Below are 25,633 nucleotides of genomic sequence, written 5' to 3' on the forward strand. Positions count from 1 at the left end.
CATACCCTGCTCTGTGGGCAACACTTAGGTGCCCCAAAACACACATAAGGGACACAAGGGTGCACCCCTACCCACAGGTTCCATAATGGTATCCCATGGTGTTGTTCAACAAAATAAGAGCTGCACTGCCAAACACACACAGATAAGTGGTAAGGCAAGGACGGGAGGCCTGTCCCTCCATAATGCATTCCCAGCATCACACCAGGAAACTTCGAATTCTTCAAATCTAAGACTCACAGATAATCCACACTGCTCACAGTACACCGTTAACCAAGAATCACCCACCATCCAGACACTCTGCTTCCTCATAGCAATAGCCATCTTCACCACACACAACAAAGTAAACACTTGCTACTTGTCTTCCTTTACAGCACAACCACAAAACCTAAATGGCTAGTCCCACAATGTCCGCTGAACTCGCGACTGTCCGCGGTCCCTGCAATCCATTTTTCATTTCTGCTATTCTTAAAAGACCCGCATGGCACGTGCTGGTGTCCACGGACACCATAGCACAGGGCAGCCATTCTACCATTTTTACTTTTATGTTAGTAACACTCCCTCATTGGCTGCTTTCAAACAGTCACACATCCATCCACCAGTCATAACCGAAAACTAAGAACGTTTTTTCACTGAATTTCATACGTTTTTATTAGTGCAACTTAGCCATAACGTCCCTTTAACAAAGTTTTTTCTGTCCTCATTCTCCTCGATCAATCCTCTGCTTTTGATATGGTCAACCATGCCATCCTGCTCAATCGCCCCTGCGACAACCTTGTTATTACTGATCAGGCGCTGGCCTGGTTGACAACCTTTCTCACTGACTGACCCTCTCAGGTCCAACTGGGGTCTTCTCTCTCTCTCTCTCTCTCTCTCTCTCTCTCTCTCTCTCTCTCTCTCGGTGTTCCCCAGGGGTCTAACCTCTCTTCCTGGCACTTCAACCACTACCTGGCACCTCTTTCCCACTGCATCACTACTTTCTGCTCCAATTTTCAATGTTATGTGGATGACACTCAGCTCTCTTTCAGGCTCCCCTCATCCAACCCTGCTTCTTCTCTCACACCAGACTGTCTGGCCACAATTCAGGAATGGTGTTTCTGACAATGATCTCTTCCTTAATGCCAGTAAGTCTGAGTTCCTTCTCATTGGGACACCCACTCCTTCCTTTCCTCTCTCTTTCTCTGGCCGGCCACTCTTGGCCCTCTTCCTGCTCCTTGCTGTGAGGCTAAGAACCTTGGTGTCATCTTTGACTCCACCCTCTCCTTCTCTCCTCATATCTCTGATGTCTCTAAGGAGTCGAACTATCAGCTGCACCTCCTCAGAGGTATTCTTCCTTTTCTCACTTTCTCCCAGAAGCTCACTGTCTCCAGAGCTCTGGTCCTCTCTAGGCTGGACTATTGCAACAGCCTCTTTCTGAATCTTCCTGCCTCTACTGTTCAACCTTTACAACTCATCTGGAACTGGACTGCGAGACTTGCCTTGGCCTCCAGCCCAGGGATCGTATCTCTCCAGCTCTGAAATCTCTTCACTGGCTCCCCATGTCTGCAAGGATAAACCTCAAGGTCCTCTGCATTGTCCACAAGGCTTTCTGGGGCCTGGGACTGCTCTACCTCCAACTTTCTCTTCCAAACTTCTTCCTTCACAAGCTCTCCACTCATCCACATCCAACTCTCTGAGGGCCAGACGCTTCTCCAAGCAGAGAGTTGGGGGCAGATCTATCCCCTCGCTGGGGCCTTCTTCTGGAACAGCCTCCTTGCTTCTCTCAAACTTGTGCAGAACCACCTCCAGTTCCAGAAGCAACTCAAGACCTTCCTTTTCGCTTCCACTTTCTCTATTTCTCTCCTCTGGTGATGCACCTGACTGCTCTGTGCACTGGTCAGCTGGTCACCCTCTGAACTTGGGCCCAGGCTCCTGCATGTCCAGTTGCCCTCACACTGCCTCTGGTGTCCCAGCACTTAAGAGTCTGTATCTGTAATCCTACAGTCCCTTCTCTCTGCACTTATGTGTCACCCGCTGGCTGAACTTGTGAGTTAACTGCACTTCCTCCCTTCCCCTAACCGCTGGCACTTCTCGGACTTCCCTCTTACCTGCACTTGCGTCATCTGAATGACACAAGGATTGTTATTTTGTCCTCCCTTTGTTTCCCCCTCCTTGCCTTGTTGCACCTAGAAACCCACAATTAGCATTAGTGTACCTACAATGCCTTGCTGTTGTGTCTCAGATCAGTAGGTGAACTTCCAGCGATGGCTACTAGGTGGTGTTGTGGAATGTGTGACTTGGCTCAAATGGACATTCCTACTTACACATTTCAAGTGAAAGGGTTTTTAAAACATCTTTTTAAACCCACCATAACTTTCTTGATGTTGTGTAAACATGGCAAAATGCTCCAGACACAAGGTTATCAGGACTGTACTGCACTGATGAGCCCTAATAAGGGTAAACCCAGTTATGTCGTTTTCCTGGCAGCCTTGCAAATGTATGTCTTGGGTTGATTAAGCTATGTATACAGTAGCACTGCCCTCTTAGACAAAGGCAATTTACTGGAGAACAAGGTTTGCATTTGGGCTCATTTGCATACACACAATGCCCTGCTGTTGTGGCTCAGATCTGGATGCAAACTTCGAGTGATGGCTAGTAGGTGGCGTTGTGGAATGTGTGACTTGGCTCAATTGGACTTTCCTAATATATAAATATTTCTCTATATATAGGGTTACTGCCACTTACCCTATAATAAGGTTCTCAATAGGCACATCATATATTTTTACCACTGTATCAAATGCCATGTACAGCAACATTCTGCACCTGGTCACATCAAATGGCAGTTACTTACATGTACTGCCAATTTTTTAAACTTCCACACACCAAGTGCCACTTAAACATGTTCTACGCATCTTTTGCATCTGCTTTTCGTTTATTTTAGAACATAATTTCACACAGTGCTGCTGTAAATGCCCATGTGCATTTTATAACTTTCAAAGAAATGCTCCTAAAAAAGAAACAATTTTAAACACTCATTTTCAATTTTTCCTTCCATATAAATGTCATACTTTCCAACCTTTCTCATTACATCCCTTATAGTAACACCATTCTCCACCTGTTCATTCACATGTGTATACTGCCAAAGTATCTATATACAACACTTCACCTTACACTTCCCCCTGCTGTCCTACGCAGCCTGCCTTTCTCCCTCCAACAGCTGATTTTCCTGGTCCTGAGGCCGTGCCTGGAAACTGTGGTTGCCCTTCAAAGTAGGTGCATCGAAATCTACCTAATGCCCCTTTCGGTGATTTAAGGAGGCAATTGTTGAAGAAAAAAAGAAAAGTTTGTAAAGGCTCATTTGCCACCACCTTGCTGATGTGCTAAGTGGTAATGTGGCTGGCCTCCCTGCTTTCCTTCTGCACTCTCATTGGACATCGGAGTGCTTTTTCTCCACCAACTGGGGACCTGCAGGCTATAGCCGCCCACTGACTCAAAGGCCTACTTCTAAGGCCCCGGTCTGCTTCCCTGTCCGCTACCAGGACGCTACATGATTCTACTACTGCACACTGACCCTCCGTGGGGCTGCCAACTCACTCTGCTATAAAACTGGACTACCAAGACTCTCTTACTTCCCTAGCCAAGGGTTAGTTCCCTCCTTATGCTTACCCTTTCATTTCCCTTCATTGACCTTCACTTTCCCCTCTGCATGCTCCAACTGTTCTCCCTGTATGCTCCCTAACACTCCTATTTCACCACGCTCCTCAAACTCATACCCAATTTCCTTTACCTAGGGTGCCTAATCATTTGCTTTTGGTATTCACATTTGGAGGTGTTTTGAAAAATCTAATTTTGGTGTGTTTTGTTAAAGTCAAATTTGGGTGTGTTTGTAAAAGTCACATTTTGGTGTGTTCTTGAAAGCCTAGGTTTGGGTGCGTTTTTCATTCTTATTTGTACCTCAATTGTAACCTGCCTCCTCCCCTCTCATCTTTCCATCTCCTCTCCTCAAGCCAAGATTACCCCAAGATTGCCACCCACCTTCTCTGACATCCGGCCCATGAAGCGTGTGTCAGTCGAGACTTTCGCTGCCATCTTTCCCCCCCTCCTCCACCCCAGGCTGACTCACATCCTGACACAGCCCTGTCTCTGATCGACTCCTCTATTTCTGCTACTCTTGATACTCTTGCCCCTGTCATGAGGATCCGCTTGAAGTCCAAAGCCAAGTGCAATTCTGGTATGACTCTGACCTATCTACACTTAAACATAAGTGTAGGGCGGCCGAGAGGAAATGGAGGGCTTCTTGCTCATCCTCAAACAAACTGGCCTGCCTCTTGCTCCAAAGGCAATACTGACTCTCTGCCCGCACCAAGAAGAGAGTCCACATTAAAGCCTGTGTCTCTGTGGCTTCTAAGAATTCAGGCAAACTTTTTAAAATCTGTAAGGAGCTGGCCAACCCTGCTGCGGTCTCCACCCCTCCTCTCGCCTCCCAGGTTCTTTGCAATGCCCTTGCTTCTGACTTGATCTCTAAACCCCAGGACATCTTGTCCACCCTCTCCTCTGCGCCCCCTCCTCTCCCAACTCCTTCTCCGCTTGATGACCCTCCTTCAGCTACCCCCTCCCTCTTTCTCCTCCTTTCCTCTTTTCTCCGCTGATGAGGTCGCTAGACAAGTCGTTCTATGAGAGCATCATCAAAACAGGTCCACCCCTGTTCCTCGAAAACCATTAAGGACCACATCAACACCCTCACTCTGGCCCTTGCCGATTTCTACAACCTCACCTTTGCCTCTGGTTCTTTCCCCTCTCTCCCTGTGCATCCACTCCTCAAGAAACCCACAGCTGATGCTTCTTGTCCAGCTATCACTCAATTTCCATTACTCCCTTTTTGGGTAGGCTCCTGGAAAAGCTGGCCATTTCTCAGCTTAACCTTAATTCTGATTCTGTTGGCTCTCTCCATGACCACCAATCTGGCTTCAGAGCTGCCAGAAGCATGGAAACTGCTCTCCTGAACATCTGTGAAGACCTGCTCTCCAACCTTGACTCTAACATTCCCTCTGTCCTCATCCTACTTGATCTCTCATCTGCTTTCGACACGGTCAACCATACCACCCTTCTGAATAGTCTCTGTAACAACCTGGGTATCACTGATCACCTGGCTGACCGCTTTCTTCTGTGATCATCCCTCCCAGGCACAACTTGGGTCATTCCTATCTTCTATCTCCCTCTCTACCTGTGGTGTTCCCCAGGGGTCTATCCTCTTGCCTTGTCTTTTCAACCAATACCTGGCAACTCTCGCCTACTGGATTTCCATTTTTTGCTCAAATTTCCAGTGCTATGCTGAGTACACCCAACTCATTTTCAGGCTTCCTTCAGCCACTTCCTCTCATTCCCTCATCTCTGATTGCCTAATCGCCATTCAAAATTGGTGTGTCGCCAACAATCTGTGTCTAAATGCCAACAATCCTCCTCATTGGTATACCTTCACCATCCTTTCTTCTCACTCTCTGGCCGGCCTCTCTTGGCCCTCCTCCTACCCCTACCTGCAAGGCTAAGAACCTCGGGGTCATCTTTTACTCCACACTTTCCTTCTCCGCACATATCTCTGATGTCTCTAAAAAGTCAAACTTCTTACTGCATCTCCTTAGAAGTGCGCTGCCTTTCCTCTCCTTCCCCCAGAAGCTCACTATCTCTCAAGCTCTGGTTCTCTCTAGGTTGGACTACTGTAACAGCCCCTTTCTAAATCTACATACCACCATGCCCCACCCTTTACAACTAATCCAGAACAGGACTGCAAGACTTGCCCTTGGCCTCAAGCCCTGGGATCGTATCTCTCCAGCTTTGAGATCCCTCCATTGGCTCCCAGTGGATGCAAGGGTTACCTTTAAAACCCTCTGCATCACCCACAAGGCTTTCCGGGGCCTGGGTTCAAAATGATGTCAACTATCCCTCCGTAAATACCTCCCCTCTGAAGCCCTTCGCTCCTCTTCTTCTAACTCCCTCAGGGTCAATTGTTTTTCAAAGAAACAAGATGGGGGTAGATCTCGGTCTTTGGCTGGGGCCTCCTTTTGGAACAGGCTCCCTGCCACCTTGAAACCTGAGGAGAACCATCTGAGTTTCCGGAAACAGCTCAAGGCCTTCCGCTTCGCTTCTGCCTTTGGCCCTTTTCTCCCCTTCTGATCTGCTTTCTCTCTCTGCACCGTGCACCTGGCCACCCTCTGTTCTTCTGGTCCAAGTACCTGATCACCCTGCCTCCCCCCTGAACTGCCTCCGGGCCACCCATGCACTGGGGTCTGTATCTGTACCCATACAGTCCCCCACCCACTTTTCTTCTACCCTTATCAGATACACCCTATCTGACTAACTTAGCACTTTGCCACTTGCTGGCTGCACTACCACTGTTTATCGCCTTTATTTATTAGTTTTACTTATTATTATTTATACTTTTCTCTTCTCTGTCCCGCACTTTCCACTTCTCCCCCCTTCCATGTACTTTCCCCCTTTTCCCTTTCCATTGCACTCGTACGCCCTAATGTCCCTGGGCCTAGTAAGATCGTTGTTTTTGGTTTCCCCTGTTCCCCTCGCTTTTCCTGGTTGCGCTCTGAAACACTTGTGTATGAGTGCGATACAAATAAAATGTAATTTCATTTCCTGTTACATATAAACTACTGTTCTTTTCCAACCACTAATGTAAGACACCATTCACTGCTCCCATTACAATATGCCTTTGCATTACCACTAAGCCAGTTTTCCCATTCTTTAAAAGCACTGCAACACATTACAAATACATTACACCGCAAACACAGCACTTTGCTTATTAAAATCACCAGTCCAAAAATGTCCCTACTGCAAAAAAGAACACTTTTCATCCATTTGTATATGAAGCCAAACTTCGATGCACAACTAAGACCATTGCATATTAGCCCTACAAGCAAAACATTCCTGTGCTGCAGAAAAACCCTAGATATGCATCTTTTTTACACAACCATTTTTGCCCTGTTCCTTATAATGTCCCAAACAGCACTAGTCCTAGTCCAATTGTTCTAACAACATAGTTAACATACTTTACTACACCACCCATAACACAATTTTATTAACTTTTTTTTCCCAACAACTCACTAACTTTCTTTTACAATTAGAGGAAAAAAGAAGATTGACGAAGATATAGCATGTGTATTTTTCTAATTGTAACAATGTACTTTCACTACATATTAGCCTAGGGTATTCTTTTCTACTCAACAACATTGTATGTCACTCTTACCCATTATATTGCAACATTCAAACTCTTTCTATTCCCATCCAAACATTGCTCTGTATTCAATACACCAACCATTCCTTACTGCCTACAACAGATCCATCTCTCATCAACTTGTATACACCCATTTTCTTTTTACCAACTTTCGGGCCGTTTTAAAAAGAATTAGTGGACAGATTTACACCAAATTTACAAAAGCATGCTTTTGGGACCAAGCTGCTGCTCCTGCCGCACATTTGGTGATAATCCATCCAGTGGTTTGGGCTGTAGACGTGAGCAACATTTTCTTCCTATTGCATCTATGGAAAACATTTTGGGACCACCCTACAACTTGTACCCTCCCCTTGACAAAACCTCATAACCTTATAACTTTGTTGCCATTTGACAAATGTGGACAAAAGTTTCAGAAAGATTATAGACCCAAGCTTGAATGTTTGTGTGAAGTCTGAATGGATTTTGTCAAGTGGGGGCTAAGATATATGACTATTGTATGTACATAAAATTTGGCACTTTGAAAAAATAAAACATGCGCGGATTTCCAGCAAATTCGTGTAAGGAGCATTGGCAAGGACCTTAAAGCATGGTTTTGCAAATATGCCTGAGTTTTATTTTTTACAAGTGTCATAATGTAGGTACAAGAAATAGTGATATACCTATGGTGACAGAGGTATAGCCTGTGGCCATATGCAGTGGCCAGATTGCAGGGACCTTATGCAATGACCCAGACAACGGGGGATGAATGCCACATTATTCCCATTAGCATACACAAAATGCTAATGGAAATGTTGGAAAATCTTATTGAGTCTACGTACTTTACTGAGAAATGTAAAGTAGATGGAGTCATAAGGTTTTTTTAGTTCTATTTTTTAACTGTGATAGGTGGTTCCTAAAGGAACCTTTCTTTTGTTGTTTTTTGATGTATTTTTGTTTGCAGGAAAGGTTAGACCATAAGGTGGGGAGGGAAATGAGGGAAGAGGCACCAAGCACTAATATGTAGGGGCAGGTGGACAGGGGAAGATGTTGCACATGTGTTACTTCTATGTTAGGGGGCAGTGTCTCTCATGCTTCTTGATTACAGCTTCAAAAGCACTTCAAAATTGCTTCCCCCTGCCGAGTGGTGTGTTGCAGTATACACAGAGGACTTTTGTCTTCGAAAGATATGGATCAACAGCCTCTTTTATTGCTTGCAAGCAATGTTCCCTCTAATTATTTTTCTCTAAGTGCGGAACTGGTTGCCTTTCGTGCGCACTTCATTTTCCATGTGCGCCACTGACTCATGAGGTAAGCCACTTTGTGAGCATGCATAGTTAATGATCTACCCGCTCCGAAGAGAGTTAGGCAACTAATTGCCCCTTCCAAACCACTGCAATTCTTTACAAATCTGCTTAAAAGGTGCATCTTACAACACTTTTTCCAAACACATAGGTTAAACATTTTTAAATGTTATATGTGATTATAAAGAGAAAGCATCAACCAGTTCAAGACCTCAAAATATGCCACAGTAGCTAGCAAAAGTACCCCTGTGCAGAGAAAAAATGTGTGCTTTATGCCACTGGAAAAACACTCATATGTATTACAAAAAAATAAATATTGCTTTTCATAACTGATGTGGCTATCAAAATCAGACCGGATACAATATTTGCAGATGGCATAAAGGCAACTAAAAGGAATGTGTCCGAAAACATGACATAGGAGATCATATGTCACTTTAATGAAGTAATTGAAGAACCATGAGAACATGCGCCGATAATTTGTGTAAGGAATTGCATCAAAATAACTGCACCACAGTATATGATGTTCAAAATTCCCTGGCCTCTGCTTACTAACCACATTATGTTGTCCTGTGAGTTACTCAAAACCAGCCTTGCAGCTAAGAGATATATACACCATCCATTATTAATCCCTAAAAACAGAAACATTTGCCCAATAAAAATGGCAACCAATGAACGCATAGGAACCAACCCAGATGCCCCAAAACCTCCACTGATATTTTTTCTAATCAGTGACCAGCAGAGCAGCGGCATAGGAAGGAACTGTAATAATATTTCTAACCGATCTCAAGACAAATTTTAAGGGCAAAGAACATCTTTTAATAAGCATAAAGTATCTCTGTTGGCAAAGCTAATTACTTTTTTTTTAATGCCTGAAAAATAATTTCCCTCTAAGTAGGATGCATATTCTTATCAGACCCCTGCTTGTAACCCTGACATAGTAAGTAAAATGACATGGCACATGATACAGCCTATAGTTGTGCCCACCCTGCCTCACCACAGCCTAGGCACAATTCAACAAGATACTTACTGAGGTTTCTGAGCCCTGTTGAAGTGAATCATATAATGTATGACTTTTGGCTTAATAGCATCAATGCTAAGAGGTACACCAGCTTGAGAGTCTTCTTTTTTAACTAGGGGTCCCTCTGTAATTCACTGTTATCAGTTAAACCGACAAGATGCAGGGGGATGCTACAGTTAGCAAACATAGAACACATATTTATATTGAAAAGCCTTCAGCAGCTGAGCATAGAAAGGAACAGAAAGTGAAGTTCTCTAGATCTCTAGACTGTTACTAGAGGTTTCCATCCCTTCAGAAAACAAACACATTTTCTACATGGTACTGTACTGCCAAAACAACTGACTTGGTTTTTTAAAGTTACTGATATGTTCATCACTCACAAGGAGTGTTCTCCTGCACCCTGTCACCGTACCCTTCCCCAGCTCCTGTGCTCACTTCCAATACAAGTTGAGAGGGCACTGTAAAACATGAGAGATTGTAGCAGTGAAACACTCATTGGGATATTTGCATACCAATAATACTTTGCAAGCAAAACATATTTAGTGCCTCACAATGATATTATATGCATTTTAAGAAAATGCAATGACTCTGCAGGTACACAATGTTTTTGCAGTGCATACAAGATTGTTTGCAACTTATTCCAAACTGATAGTGGTGGGTAGGATAATACAACTGATAAGTGAAATTGTCTTTGTACTGCATCGAGTTACAATATGATTTGTTAAGGTCTATGCCCAATGCAACTCTGAACAAGAAAGGATGCAGATTGTGTGAAAAGCATTCTACTGTCTGAATATCTGTTACCCTAATGCTATAGACAAGTAATACCTGACATAGCCCATGCCCATTATCCCTTGTAGGTCAAGTAAATGATATTGCAATGTTGCTCTCCACTTATAGAGTAATGTTAGCAATGCTTAAGTAGGAGACTCCAGCATGACATTGGTCATCTCAAAATCCTTATAGAGCAAATTAATATTTGAGTTTTATAATGTGTTAAAATGCAAGGTCCACTTCAAAGTGCTTGCCTGACATATGTACTGAGAATATGTACTAAGAATAGGAAGCATGGTATGAGGTTACACATTCAAGTAACCTGTTTAACTACAGTCAGTATCCAATATTTGAGATGATAATAGATTACATAGTGTGGGTGATGCTTTAATTATTAATTATATTAGTGCATTTATTGAGTGCGCATCTGGCTTCTGGAATCAACAGAGTGGTTTGCAATCATAGGGGGATGAACACAGTGAGGGAAGCAGAGAAAAAGGGAGTGGGAGCAAACAGGGTAAGGGAAACGGCAGGAATTGTGCAGCAAAGTATCTACGAGCAACCAGGGGAGGAGACAGTGGGGGGCAGATCAGAGTCTCGGATAAAGTGGGGAGTGGAGGGTGTGTGGACCGGTGTGCTACGGAGTAGCCATTCCTTGAACAGGAAGGTTTTGAGCTCCTTCCTGAACTATAGAAGCAACGCGGTAAGTCTGGTGTTGACGGTAGGGGGTTCCAGAGTCTTTGAGCATAGACAGAGAAGGCTGTTCTTCTAGTTTTTTCCTTCCTGACCTGGGTTCAAGCCTTCACATTTCCTTACTTCTGGTGGATTCCAGACCTCTGGAGATGCTGAGTTTCTCAGTGAGGTAGTTTAGGGACTTCAGGGTGACAGCCTTATAGATGATGCAACACGATTTGAAGATGATACAGGCTTGCAGCAGGGAGCTAGTGCAGTTAGAGGGTCAGGGTTGAATTTCCAGCATCCTTTCATGAGTTGTGCTGCAACATGCAGGACACATCTCATGGGTGCCAGGGTAGTTGCTCGAAGGCCTTACAAAAATGAACTTTTTATAAAGCATGATGAATAACAGAAGTTCTGGTACTTGAATGTTATTAAAATTACAAAAAACCATAAAATAAGTGGATGTAGGTACATGTTTGGTAACCCTTCACAGAGCCAAGAGAGGAAGAGTTAAGGTTGCCTGTTAATATCTAAATATGGTTTTGGGGTAGAGGTTAGAGTAAGCGCATGGTCGACTAAAGCATAGACGTCATGGGCGGGGAGAGAACAGTAGTTGGTTAATGTGTGCAAGCATATCTTAATTAGAGTTTTCTGTTAATGGAGCCACTTTTTCATATTAGTTTTTACCTCTTGTGGCTGCATTTTGTTTTAGGTTTTTAAGGTCACGCTTGCATAGTAGGGTAATGTAAATGAGCTACACCAGAATATCACGACTAGTTAGGTAATTTAAGAGAACGTAAATGTCAGGTAATTGTTGTGGCTTGTGCCTCATTAAATATTTTTGCAATGTGAGAATTGCCTGTGTGCGCTGCTATAAATCTTCAGAACGGCACCCAGAAGGAAGCTGGGCAAGCGCACATACACACAGCTTAGAGGGAACACTGCTTGCAAGGTAGCTGGAGGGATTTTGTGTCCCATAGAAGTAGGCTGTGTGGTTACAGTATTGGTTGAGGAAGATGAGGTGGAGGAGGACAGCCTACTACTTGCTAAGAATTGAACAACCTTTCTGAGGGCATTATAGTGGTTGTATTTGGTGTGGCGGCGCATTGTGGTGGTTCCAATACTACTGTTCAGGTCGACCATGACTGAGTACAATGTTGCACTCAGTGAATTTCACTTTTGTAGCTTTAACCTTTGCTACATTCCCAACAGTGGTAAAGATTTGCCACACTATTGATTCTCTCTGGGTGATAGAGGTAGGCACTTCCTCTACCTCATCTTTTCGGTCTTCTTTAATGTCTTTGGAAGTACTGCGTTTTTTTTTTGTTGTGTAAGTTCTCCAGCTGGTGGTGGTGGTGATGGCTCTTGGGGTGGAGGGATGGTAATAGCTGATGTCTGTTTTAAGATAATAGCAATTTTGCTAATATTCTTCCGAGTATGTGCTTTGTATTAGATTGTTAATATATACTGACTAGGTTTAGGTGTAGGAACTGTGCAAGGGTACATTTTGAGATTGAATGTTCCTAGGTCAATATAAAATTCAGTTGCTGTCCTCGAAGCACAGACCCGATCGCGAAGTGCGGACGCGTCCACGGACACATCAGTATACAAAGTGTATAGAAGTGTTAAAAATGATGCTAGAAGGTGAAATGTTGCAAACTGGACAAAAATGTTGTTATATTGGGGTAAGTATGATAGTAAGTTGTAGGAAAATAGCATGCACTGGTAGAAACACGAAATTCACTGAAAAAACTTTGTTAAAGGGACGTTATGGTCAAGTTGCAGTAATAAAAACCTATAAAATTCACTGAAAAAACTGTTAAAGGGACGTTATGGTTAAGCTGCACTGATTAAAACATATGAAAGTCAATGAAAAAACTTTGTTAAATGAACGTTATTGTTACAAGTAAAACAGAAAAACCTCAGATATTCGCCAGTTATGGTGCGCTAAGCAACTATAACTAGAGCCACCATCGTGCACTGCTAAGACTAACACCCAGAACATCAAAGATGACATCACAAATGTTAGTCTTAGCAGTGCGCGGTGGTGGCGCAAGTTATGGTTGCTTAGCTTACCATAACTGGAGAATTTCTGAGGTGTTTTGGTTTTACTTGTAACCATAATATAATTTCATAGGTTTTTATGAGTGCAACTTAACCATAACGTTCCTTTAACAACATTTTTTCAGTTAATATATATGTATGTATATATGTAAATATATATTACATGGCCTGCGGTAGCGGCTGTGTAGTTATGGTTAAGTTGCTAAACCCATAGGAAGACCACTTTTCCGGTGACTTATAATTTTGCTCCCCGTGGACAAATCTTCACCAAACTTTGCCAATAAGTATATGGGGCCCGCTGAATTCCTTTGGAAAGTTGGGTTAGGTTTCGTGGAGGGGGGGCAAAGATATAGGGGGTCCAAGAAATATTTTTTTTTCATGGACTGAATGGGGAAAAACTTTGCACATGGCTACAGGCCAAACGGCTGGACGGATTTTAACCAAATTTGTGTCAGGAGTGGTGGTTTGGTTCAGAAAGCGTGCTTTTGTGTGTGTTGTGGAAATCCAACCAGTACTTTTGTTGCAAAGACCTGAAAAGTACATCTCAAAAAATGTGTGACATCTGGCTCCGCTCCGTGGACCCATTTCCCTGTTCGCTTCCTTTCCCTGTTCGCTCTGTGGACAGAAGTCTCATTGGCTTGCATTACGCTGTGATTTCGGTGAAAATTGGACGCAGCCGATGGTTGGCAGAAGGGAAGTGTGCTGTGCATCAAAGTTTTTGGAAAATGCTGCCATGGTGTATCGGAGGATAGTGTTGTGGTGTGTGTGCCAACCCCCTAAGGCATTGTGTGCATGCCTGGGGCTCTTGTACATAACAGTGTGCCCACTAAAATTAGTCATATCTGGCACCGCTCTGGTGTCCCATTTCCCTGTTTGCTGCAAAGTCAAAGGTTGGATAGCACTGAAGTGTGTGGTGACGTGATGTGCGTCATAGGTTTTGATAACGCCGACATGTTGTATCCGAGGACAATGCAGCAGCAAAAGAGTCTGGAAAACATATGTTATGGCATCTGGTGATGGGAAGAAGGGATGGAAAGGTTGGGGGGAGTGAGAAATGGTTCCTCTGATATATCTCATTAGAAGAAGACGGTGGTATGCCAGCTGTATCTGTGCATACTATGCCAATTTGCGGTTCGCTCAACAGGCAACAACATTGTGTGGTGATTGCAGGCAGCCTTCGTTATGGCATCACAGCTCCAGCGGCGATCTCTTTCTGTGATGAGTGGTGGCAGGCTGAATTGCAGAAGGGGAGTGCATTCCACATGACAAGAACATTTAAACATAGCATGTACTATGGTGTGCTGTGTGTGGTAAGTCTGTAGCCCCTTTGATGCGTGGCTGGAGAACTTGTACAGAAAATTATGTCCACTGGTTGAAAAGGTATGTCCTCTGGTTGCAGGTAGGTTTGACATTGTTGCTTTGTGTTTGTGTGATTTCGCTGCATTGCATACACTGTTGGTTCCATGGGTGTGGTGATTGTGAAGAACATCCTACAGTTGTCGGTGTATGGGTGGAGATTCTTCAGTGAGCAGTCCTGCAGTGTGTCCACTGGGTGCAATGTTGGAATTGTGTTTCCATATAGTAGAGGGTACGGTTGAACTGGTTCTTATATGGTGGTTGGGTAGTCTGCATTGGGCAGATTAGTAAGTGTTGTACTGCACTATGCTGTATTGGTTATATGCACTTACTAGAGTGTTGGGAGCAGACCCAATGATGTGAAGATTGTGTGGTTTGGTTGGCAGTCATAGAATTCTTTATGAATGAAAGTGGGTAGAGGTGCCAAACACTGGTATGTTTGGGATTATGGTATCTGGAATATGTTTGCTTGCATCGCTGTATTATGGTGCAGTGGTTGGATTGATGTGCCGGTGCCTATGTTGCCTTTGTGAATTCTGGAACATGGCTACATGTTCACCTGCATGGCTCTGTTATGTTGTGGTGGGTGTGGGCAAGGCCTAAACTGTTGGGTGCATGGCTGAAGTCCGTAGGCCATAGGCCATGCACCCAAGAGCCTAGGCCTTCACCACAGCCACTACAACATAATGTAGCCATGCAGTTGTAACTCTGCATGTCTTCGAAGGTGGGGACCTTTACACAATGGTTGTGGAGGACATTGTAGACTTGGTAGAACAGCGGAAGTGAGCTGCTATGCATACATTAGCATATGGTGTAGGTCATTGCACTTGTTGCACATTAGGGATCCCATATGACCATTTCCATTTGCTAGGGTTTTACCTTCATAAGAACCTTCCTCTGTTGCATTGGATGCATGGCTGGAGCCCTTGCACCAACAAGTATGTCCACTGGTTGTAAGTAATTTTCACATTGTTGGTTTGTGTGTGTGGTTTGGCTGCATTGTATACATAGTTGACTCCATGGGTGTGGTTATTGTTACAACATCTTACAGTTTTCGGTTCATGGCTGGAGATGTTGCTGTGAGCAGTCCAGCACTGTGTCCACTGGGTGCAGTGTTGTAATACTGCCCGTATAGCAGAGGGTACAGTTGAAGTGGGTTTTATATGTGCTTGGGTAGTCTGCATTGCACCGAGTAGTAAGTGTTGTATGGCACTCTGCAGTTTTGCTTGTATGCAGTTCCTAGAGTGTTGGGAGCAGGACCAATGATGTGAAGATTTTGTGGTTTGGTTGGCAGTAATACAATTCTATGTGAATGGAAGTGAGTAGGGGTGCCAAACAGTGTGGTATGTTTGTGGATTATGGTAACTGGAACATGTTTGCATTCATCGCTGCATTATGGGGCAGCGGTTGGGTAGACGTGCTGGTGCCTATGTTGCCTTTGTGAATTCTGGAATCTGGCTACATGTTCACCTACATGGCTCTGTTATGTTGTGGTGGGTGTGGGCAAGGCCTAGACTGTTTGTTGCATGGCCAAAGGCCGAGGATGTAGGCCATGCACTGAAGAGCCTAGGCCTTCACCATAGCCACAACAACATAATGCAGGCTTGCAGTTGTAACTCTGCATGTATTTGAAGTTGGGGACTTTTACACAATGGTTGTGGAGGACATAGTAGACTTGGTATAACAGCAGAAGTGAGCTGCTATGCATTCATTAACATATGGTGTAGATCATTGCACCTGTTGTACATTAGGGAGCCACATGTGACCATTTGCGTTTGTTATGGTTAGGCCCTTATACGACCCATGCTTTAGGAAGTGCTTTAAGATAGTGCGTCATGAAAGGAAGTGATTATCATCACACATGTAAAATATGGACAATGTACACAGCCACCTACATACTGTTCATCACACCCAACGCAACGTTATGCAGCCATGCATGCAAATATGTGGCCATGAGCATTAAAACATAGGGTGTACTATGGTGTGTTGTGTATGGTGAGGACCTAGCACCTTGGATGCATAGCTGGAGTGGAAAGGGAAGAAGGACTGTCCCTGCTTTACTGGGGCACGGCCCTCACAGTAGTTGGGAAAGTGCATGTGCCACATCCTGCCTTTTTAAGCATGGTGGCCATGGAAAATGAACTCTGGGAATAAGCCAATCAGGTGTCGAGGGTGTGCCTCACAGGAAGGGCCGGTACTATCTTTCCCCATTAGTCTGTGTAGTGAGGGTGGAGGGCAGACATGGAGAGACGCAGAGTACTAATAGTGGGTGATACCTTTGTGCAAGATCTGTACAGGTATGCCACGGAAAAAGAGGCATGACTGCTAATTTTGTTTTGGAAGGAGTGAGGCTTTCTGGGGCACTGTCTATGAGGGCAGTTTTGGTGGTATGGTTGACCTTTGCAGATGTGTGGCCTCTGTCGGTACTGTGGATGTTGTTGTGCTGCATTATGAGCTCTACATTTGGGGTACTTGTCTTGTGCACGTTTGCTCCGTCGCCTCAAGAAGTTGATGGAAGAAGTTATGCAGATGTTTCCCACTGCCAAGGTGGATTTCTCAAGCATACCACCAAGAGGAGCATGGAACCATGCCGGTGTAATTTGTCCCCAGCCAGAGGTTGGAAGGTGTTTCATTAACAGAAGCATGTGTCAATTTATGTCCACTGCTGAGATGTTCTCCACTGACTATGACATCATTAATGAGCGAAATTTGCACTGGTTCATGCAAATGGCATTATTTTTTACCAACATTGGCAATGCTGTTTTGTTTTAAACTGTGCAAAAAGTGTTGAAGACAATCCTGTAACAATGTAAGGAGGCAAACAAAAGAGAACATCAGATAAAGAGCAAAAAAAAACAAGGTTCTTTGCAAGCAAAAATAAAACACAAAAAATGCTTCTTTTCCGACGGACCACTAAAGACCCAGTCCCCTAACCTGTTTTACACTTCTACTCCCCCCCTTCCTATCATGATAACTCTGTGGTTTCTGCAGTAGTTTCAGGATTACACGTGCCACATTAGCCCTTTTCAGGATGGTAGCCATGGAGATGCGACTGTGGAGGCTAAGCGATTGCTCGATAATGGTTCTAGTTGTGGTATGCACGGAAAAACTGTGGCAGAAGGTCTCTTTGCACAGAGAAATACAGATAGCTATGGTGGAAGTGTGCAAGGTAAGGGGTAGGCATCCTGTTGTATGAATGCAGTGTGTGTATGATATGATATGATGTGATATTGTATGATATGCCATTAATAGTGGCAAATACACAGGCTTTTCGAAGGTGCAATTAGACAAGGAAGGGGAAACAGAGTAGAGACAGAGACAACAAACCTACTAGGCCAGGTGTCACTCAGATCGGCCAAGTGGATGGGAGGGGAAGGAGAAAATGCAGTACATGGGAAGAAGAAAAAATGACAGTAAGTAAAAGTACGGCCTAATGTTGGCAAGTGCAAGGATAAATGCAGGCATCAGGTGGTGGTGGAACTGTTAGGGATACAGAAAACAGTCCCCGAGTGCAGGGTTTGCCAGAAAGCCAGTGCAGGGGTGCGACTGGCAGGGGGAAGTGGCCTGGGGCTGAGATCAGAGGATGGCCAGGTAACCAGTGCAGAATCAGTTTCAGCCAGGAAGTCAGCAGGAGAGAGGAGAAGAAAAAGCAGGGGCAAAGAGAAAGGTTTTGAGGTGCTTCTGGAACAGGCAATGGTTCTCCTCAAGTTTCAGGGAGACAGGATGGCTGTTGCAGAGGGAAGCCCCAGCCGAAGAAAGAGATCTACCACCAACGGGTTGCTTGCAGAAGCGAGTGACCCTGAGGGAGTTGGAGGTGGATGAGGGAAGAGCTCGAGCACTGACATATTTAAGAAGCGAGAGTTGTTGCAGCCCCAGGGCTCAGATGGCCTGTGCATAATTCATAGGGTTTTGACCTTATTCCTCACAGCTAGTGGGAGCCAGTGCAGAATTTTCTGTCCCAGAGAGATACGTTCCCTGGGCTTGAGGCCAACGACAAGGTGCGCAGTCCTCTTCTGTATGAGTTGCAGAGGGCTATTTGTTTGCTGCATGTGGAACTTGGGACATTGTGGTTGCCCAATGTCAAGAATAGACTCCCTGAAAATAATCACAAGTCTTCCACTTATGCGCTCCAAAAATAAATGTTATATGTTGCACAAATTGTTCAATACATTATTTCATGTGGATTTTGTGACCGTACATGACAAGAAAAAATAAAGAAAGAATAAATCATAGTTTCCACTTTTGACAAGAGGAGCTTTTGATTGTATTTGCAAATTCCTCTTTGCTTTTCAATTTTTAATGGCTCCTCTGTTCTATAGGTAAGTAGTTATGCAAGATTGTATCGATCAGGGATAACATAGGGCACATGCACAGAGAGGGAAATGTTGGGTGGCCCTCACTTAAATAGGCAGCAGCCATTGTCATGCTCCCGGACCGACCCTTCCCAAGCACTTCCAAGTAGCTTCCCTCTGTAGAGTAGCGCGTCGCAGCACATGCACAATACAATGCCCTTTGCCAGGTATGGGTCTGCAGCTCAGCATATGGTCTGCAAGGATGTTCTAAGGATCCACTGCCCTACAGGAGTGGCCCTGTTGTTGGCAGGAACAGATGTGTGGAACGCTGTACATTAAATTACCCTACTGCATTGTTGGAAGGGCCCACTGGTGCCTTGTATTTCGATTAGAGTTGTCTTCACATGCAGTACGGACACTTCATGGTACGGCATTAGCTGTAGGACCAGCATTCACAGAGGTGAATGAATTCTGAAATACAAGAATGCTTACAACAAGGAGAAACGCAGCTTCATTAGGTGGAGCAGGAAGACAATTGTTCAGTGCGCACAAGCGGTTACAGTACTTTTCAAACCACCACTGACATTCTTTGCACTCTTAAGAATCTGTTGTTTCCTTACTTGTCTTTACATGCACTTGTATGTGAGTGACCAAGCCGCACCAGCTTTGCCATTTTACAGACTCACTAGAGACTGTCACACCTGCAGTTAAATGTTTTCTCCAACTCTAGGACCCGCAGCTCAACCCATGACACTTTCCGTCACGGTGCTCATCTCAGAGACAGTGTGTCTATTTCATGGGTCACGGAAAGGCAAGCAGCACATCAATCAAATTAATGTGACATTAAACACGCCCAGCCTACACTGGAGGTTGCTGTTCCTTGTTTCCAGTAGGCCTCATACAGCCAAGCCGGCTGCATCCATAAATTGGCAGGTTTCCACAGCAAACCACGTAGTCGGCAGGACTGCTTGAAATGCGGTAGCCTACCGTATGAATCCGTAGGGCTAGTGACAGGGGCGGTGTTACCAGCACACAGAGGATGCCCTACACATGCGCATGGCTGTGGAACGTACAGATGTGCGCTCCCACAACTAATTAAAAGTGCCTTAGGAGATGCGGCCATGCGGCCAGTACTGGAGTCTTATGGATACCTGCATTGTGAATGCACATACACCGGCCAGGTGCAGTCTCCATAGGAAACCCAGATATTGCTTACCTGCAGCCATCTCGGACAGTAATGTGTGCCACAGACTCACCATGCAATGTTAACACAAAAAGGAAAACCACTCCCACACTCACCAACACTTAACATGTACACCTTACATTTCTAAGATATATAGTCACTATTAGGAAAGGGAAGGGGTAGAACAAAGGGATGCATACACAGGGAAATTTGGGCTTTCAGCAAGTTTGTCATGAGGGCAGCCAAGGCTTCCGTGAAAAAAAGTTAACGGGATGTTATGGTTGGGCTACCAAACACCAATCACCTTTATAGAAAACACTATGCTAAAGTAACGTTCTGGTCACAGTGCCCTACTAAAAACCTATGAAATTCATTAACAAAAAACATTGTTAAAGGGACGTTATGGTTAAATTGTGCTACTAAAAACCTATCCCCTTTACTGAAAAAACTATGCTAAAGGAAAGCACTCGTTACATTGACAAACAAAAAGACAGTGGCTGTTTTGTTTATAAATAACCAGATACTCAATGTACCCTGGTAGAAATAGCTATTTATTTTGGAGAGAAAAAGTACTGGTCGGAATAACCCCAAACCACAAAAGGATCGCGAGTGAACACTTTGTTCCCAAGTTGTTTTAAACCTAGTCAAAATCCATCCAGCAGTTTTGGTTGTGCGGTGGAGCAATAATTGACCTTTTTTGTTTGTGGAAAAATTAATTGGGACTAGGCCGAAAGTGCTTTGATGAGATGGCCGCCGCTGTTTCGCTTCGTTTGTGAGCTGCCTGCAAAATGCACTTCCTCGCTCCTTGTATACTTATTGGCCTGCTGCACCATCAAATGACAAGGCCCAGCCAAACCGTGAGTTGGAGCCGGGCCCATCATACAAAGACCAGCTACTAAGGCCTTGTTTGTGTCTTTTCCCTGTCCTTTCCCGGGCCTTGACCCCATTGCACACTCCTGCATATGGCCCTCTACAACAGCCCACCGGACTCATCATCTTCAGGTAAGAGGCACGTATTTGCGGGGCTTGAGCTTTGTGACACCTTTCTCTCATGTCACTGGTATGCTCACCACATCGCACTATCTACCACCTTTCTCATAAAAGCAAGTTTTTGCACAGCCTTCTGTTTGCACCTGCGACTTTACCTCACTGAAACGCCTTGAACTTTTGACACTTCCTCACCACTAAGTGATCATAACTTTATTGTAGCTATGCAACTATTGCTACGATCTAATCCCTTCCGCATGTTCTACTGCGACTGCATTTGCAGCTACTCTCACTGATCTGACTTTTCCCAAAACTTAGTTGCCGCTTCTAGCGTCGCCACTGTGTTGCTGCTACTATCTGGCGGTCACTGCCACCCATCCTCGATCTTCTTTATCCATGCTAAGTACTATGCGTGTCGTATTAATATGCTGCATTGCAGCATCATTTGTCCTGGATTACTCGTTTATGTTTTGTTTTCTCTACTGTTGTACTCACACCCAATAACCACTGCCTCATATTAAGGTTAGTATGCCTTTAGTACTGCTATACTGTGACTGTATTCAACCTCTCTGCTCCTATGCATCCCTAGGCATTTGTTGTAAAGTGAGAATACCCCGATAGGGACTTACTGCCTGATTTGACCTATATGTATGTGTTGATATAATCCTACAAGATGCAAATTTCCCATGCATATTTTAGTTACTGGCTGATTTAGCCTATATGTATGTGTTGATATTCCCTGTAAGAGGCAGATTTTCCAAGCATATATTTACTTACTGCCTGATTTGACCTATATGCATATATTGATATTCCCTATAAGAGGCGCATTTTCCTTCCATATATTCACTTACTGCCTGATTTGACCTTTATGTATTTGCTGATATTCCCTATTAGAGGCGAATCTCCCATGCATATATCTACCTACTGCCTGATTTGACCGATTTGTATTTGTTGATGCAACTACTGAAGACCTGAACTGCCCCACATGTACTCGTGGAAGTATTCATGTATATATTTGGCACCTTGACTTGCACTTATTGGTTTTTTTTGTACTATTGTAGCCTGTGCCTTAAGTTAAGCGCTGAGATGCCCCAGGGCTTTGAGAGCTACACAAGAAATAAAACGAAACCAAACAAAGTCTGCTTAACATTGTATGGTTTGTCCGTGTTAGTAGTGATCGTGTTTTGTGTAGGACTCTGTGCTTAGAGTTATTCTGCAGCTACCAGGTTTTCTCTGAGGGTTTTTATAGATTGCCTCCTAGTTCTCCTATCAGTTTGTAAACGTTGGGGATTATTACAGGTACTTGATGCATCCTGGACTGTACCAATATGTGAATGCCCTAAACTTCTTTTACCCACAGGTTCTACTTGAGTAATTGTGGCTAGGTTTAGGCAGAGTCATCAAAGGTTATGTAGTAATGTATGAACTTTGAGCTTGCTCATTTCAGTGTTGGACAAGCACAGTGTGTTAGTTGTGTATCCATCTGTGCCAGGCATTTTGATGTAATGCTGTATATGTATCTTTTTAGAGGTTATGGTATAAGCGCTACCCGGTACCCGGGCTGACAAATCCTTTGGAGCACATTGCCTTTATTGCTCTTAGATAGGATCTCTGGTTCTTGGATTTCTAGCCCATATAAACAGCATTGTCTCTATTCACATGCAAAGGATCCCTGGGGGTTGGCCTTTAACCAAGTCCTGGTGAAAAACACAAATTCATCCTTGAAAGGCCCAGGCTTGGTGTTATCCCACACTATCCCCGAGCTGTCATACAACATGCATGGGTGCGGTATGGTGTGTATGCGCCCACCCTCCTGATCCATACAGATCACTAATAATCATTTCTCAGTCGTTGCACCATGCCATTCCTTACACCTGACACTTTTCTATCAAGGGGCTGTACACCATTACATGTTTGATGTTTCATTGTTGGCAAATATATTGATCTGCTGCAACATATGGATTCCCCTATAGTGCAAGTAAAGGCAGCCCCTTAAAATCTGAAAGTGCGTAGAATTCAGCATGGAAATAGAATTCCTTTTCTTCTCCGCACATTATGGTTCTGTCCCGGTGAAGAAATGAAATTCTAATTAGAATTCAGTCTGAGGTGGGGCTGTCAGAGGAGCAACATCACTCACTCGATTTCAGTGCAGCAACTATATGTGCAAACATGTCAAGAACATTTCGTCAGCCCCCTTAGCTGTAAAGTGTACCGTGGGGCTACCTTGTATATAGCCAGTAACTTTGTGATGTGAAATGAGCGGTGTTCTCCACCCCACTTCATTCCAAATTGAAGCTTTGGAATTAAGTCAAATGAAAACTTTTCATTTAACTTCGTTCCAATGTATCATTTTGGAACGAATGGGGGCTGGAACCAGGGGTGTTGCTAGGTCTGGAAAATATCTGGGGCTACGTTAATGTCAGGACTGTTGTGCTGTTGGGACTCAAGGCTAGCTAGCCTTTTGGTTGTAGCTCCTGCGCTTCTGACTGGGGTTACAACCAAAATACATGGGGCTATAGCCCCCTCAGCCTCCCCTTCCCAGCAACACCTCTGGCTAGAACATTCGAGAGATCTTTGAGCCATAGCTTCTTTCCGTGTGGTCATTTCTTAGCTTGCGTACAGAGCTTTCCAATAAGCTCAGGCAGATATCTATTCTCAGTTAGCGTCCAGTGAGACAGCACATGCTATGTTGAAGTGTTGTGGTCTGAGCACTCTAACCCAGTAGGCATGCCTTCGCTCCCTAACCAGCCCTCACCTAATGTCAGCATGTTTGTCTTCAACTCCTTCAACTAGGTGTCCCTAGCTTCATGGAAAACTAAGGAATCCTGTCCTCCACCGTTAAACGAACTGCCACGCTTTTTTTGTTTAAATCTGCTTAATCGGACAATCCCATTGCCTTGAATTCAGCAGTACTCTCAAAGTAATAATAATAATAATAAATGAATGCAATGCCTCAATACTCGGTTAGTAGGTGCCCTCTTAGGCGAGAAGCAGAGAGGCTATATGGCCAATGCTTTTGGCACATGCTTAGTCAGCAGACCAGCATTATTCTTTCACACATGCGCAAAACTCCCAGGAGGCCTCATCGCCTGGAGACCGCCCCTGGGTAGTAGCGGTGCGCTGTAGAAATCAACATAACATAGAACCTATGAAATGTAGGGTGAAGGCCAGGGTTCCTTGCTACCTTGCTACCTGCGCTATTATCAGCTAAATTATTATCATTTACAGTGGTACACATACAAGCCAAAAGCTTATGCCTCCCAGAGCCAACTTGCACCACACAAATTTGTCAAAACAAAAAAAAAAGTGAAGGGGCAAGGGGAGGACACTGCTATGTAAGCCTAGGAGCAGTCATGGTCCTTAGCTGCACTTCATTTCTCATTCTGATTTGTGTCCAAATATATCTGCTGCCCACTACACATCTGCATAGCCGACATTCTATCTTGCTAGTTGATATTCTATCAATAAAGTCACCTATCTAGCTATCTACCTTTCTACCGATTTCGTCATATCGCTATGGGGCTCTGCATCAGTCCGGGGCCCCTCCAATAAACTGCAAGACAGACACCGGAGTCAGTGAGTTGGTGGTCGAACTGCTGCACGCCTGTCTTTCTTCTTGCTGATAGATTTCTTGCTGATAAATTTGATCCATCGACCATTGGTGGAAATGGAAAAAATGTGGTGGGGGATCCCTCAATGTCTGGGTGTGGGTGGAGTTTGGGGGGGCAGTGCCTGAGGAAGCAGGGTTGGGGGGCAGAGCTGGCAGTAGACCTCCGATCAAAGGAAATGTCCAAAATAATAGTTTGAAACAGCGCTATTTCTTTATATATGAATTCCACTTTAAACCACTTCCATGGCACTGGTGATGAGTTAATTCACTGCGCGGATAATAGTTTTGACCAGTGTTGCTGAATAAATATTATTTAAAATACACAATTTGCATCCCATTTCATTAAAAAAAACCTCCCCATTGGGCTCTATTCAAACGGGGTGATTTCTGTTTGCCAAAAGCAACGTTTTATTTTACTTGAACTGCATCCGCATAGCTCCTGCAGCTCCCCTCTGAGTGCAGTTGGGTGGCTGATCGTGTGTCATTGTTCCAATGTTAATAGGGCTATTTATTTATTCATGCAATGTTTGTGGATACTTGTATGTTTATTTATTTATGCAAGGTTTGTCGGATACAAGCATCCGATAAACCTTGCATGAATAAGTAAATAATCTGGGTCCATGGATCTGACAAACATTACTTAAATAAATAAACTAGGTAGTGGCCCAGGACTGTAACTTCCTCTGATGACCCCTCTCACAGGGTCACCAGAGGAAGTTATAGTTTGCTTGTCCAGCAGCTGTGACCTGGATCAAAAGTCCATCACAGAGCATGGGTTTGAGGTTTGTGGTGGCTGGCTCTGGTCAGATCCCAAGATGCAGCTACACATCTAGTGCCGGAACACGGATCCGGCGAGAGCCGGCCCAATGACCAGCACTGCCATACCGAGGCTTCAGCGTCATTACCCCAATCTTCTTGGGTTGACTATGTAGTCATGGGTTTGGATTCCTCATGATCTGTCTGGACTTGTTACAGTAGGGCTGGTTTCACAGGGTCTTCCCTGTGATGGCCCTTTTATTTACTAAATCACATGGTGTTTGCCACGTTGGCAGCTCGTGACACTGAACGAGGTACGGGGGAGGGACTCAAACATAACAATATCCATCTTTATATCTGTTTTTCTATCCATCTATAAATAACTGTCATTTTGAAAGACTGCACTGTCTTTCTCCCCG

This window comes from Ambystoma mexicanum, chromosome 2q, assembly GCF_040938575.1.
Source record: "Ambystoma mexicanum isolate Mex_15411 chromosome 2q, UKY_AmexF1_1, whole genome shotgun sequence".
Classification (NCBI taxonomy): domain Eukaryota; kingdom Metazoa; phylum Chordata; class Amphibia; order Caudata; family Ambystomatidae; genus Ambystoma; species Ambystoma mexicanum.